Below are 1,136 nucleotides of genomic sequence, written 5' to 3'. Positions count from 1 at the left end.
TTTAGGGGATGTGCAACAGCTGAGAGAAGCAGAGATTCACAATCGGAGGAGTATTCTACTGTGAAAGTTGCACTCGCAGCCAAAGTAAGCTGACAACTGCATCTGCTTTGCTTTATTAAGCTATTGTATAATCGCATTTTTTTGCTTCTTGCAAAGAAAATAATCAGAGTTGTACTGAATATTTAGTTTTAAAATCTGTTACCTGACATTCTGGTTTTACAATACAGCACGTTAATTTGTAATATAGAAGAGAGAGAGAGAGAGAGAGAGAGAGAGAGAGAGAGAACAATGGTTCGAATGGTTACGTATGACGTCATGCTTGAGTTAGTGGGATAGAATGCAAGTACAAGCAGTTTATGACTAAAGTTGTGCTGTGGTGTTGGTTTATGTGATTGCATAAGATATAGTTCTACTCAAATGTTTTTAACGACAACCTGTTTACATTATTCACTATTAATGAACATTACAGCCTCTGCAAAAGGGGGTCTGTGCCTTTGCTATTTGTTCAGGTAGAACACTGGGTTATTGTGTTTAGGTAGTATTACACAGGACTGTGACCCCTTGACATATATCCTGTCAGAATCCTATTCATGGTGGGCAGGGGACTTGCTGTCTGGAAGCGCAAAATACGAACAGACAAGAACCAGGTCTTTAGGACAGGAATGTGAGGTAGTTCCAAAGCTGTAGATGGCTCAGAGCAATAGGTCTTGTCCAGGCGAACAAACGTATACCAAATACATTTCTGAACAAACCCTTTGGGTGTGGTGAGCTTTATGTAAATTCCCTTTAGACCAAGCACATTTTTAAAAGAATTGCCACAGTAGGCTGCTGTAGAGCAGATTGAAATTTTGGCCAATCATTGAGACTTCTGGGGCCCATGTCTGTTTGCCACATGCATTTGGACAATGCATCCTATGATCTTGAAAAGATCCTGAAAGATTTATTCATGCTTGTGTAATTTAGTTTACACATTTAGTTTTAGTTTAGGTTACAGGCCTCACCATTGTGATGTATTTTAGACAATAACTTTTTGAATGTGTTTGAGAAAGTGAGCGGAAGTCTTAAAAAGTGCTTTTGTTGAAGTGCCTCTTTTATCTTGGAGTGGCAACCTTAAGGGAACCCTTGGAAGCATGTTA

At 39.2% G+C, this 1,136-nt stretch overlaps 1 protein-coding gene across 1 annotated transcript in view; it reads left to right on the top strand.

The window, feature by feature from the left end:
- loxl2b (lysyl oxidase-like 2b) overlaps positions 1–1,136 on the top strand; it is a 34,279-nt gene continuing 33,143 nt past the window's right edge. Inside the window, exon 1 of the mRNA XM_016529641.1 lies at positions 1–84. The gene's annotated coding sequence lies outside the window, so the exon portion shown is untranslated. The remainder of the gene's footprint in view (positions 85–1,136) is intronic.

This window comes from Sinocyclocheilus rhinocerous, unplaced genomic scaffold (assembly GCF_001515625.1).
Source record: "Sinocyclocheilus rhinocerous isolate Xijiao unplaced genomic scaffold, SAMN03320098_v1.1 scaffold1626, whole genome shotgun sequence".
NCBI lineage: Eukaryota > Metazoa > Chordata > Actinopteri > Cypriniformes > Cyprinidae > Sinocyclocheilus > Sinocyclocheilus rhinocerous.
This window is presented reverse-complemented; position numbering and strand designations above follow the sequence as displayed.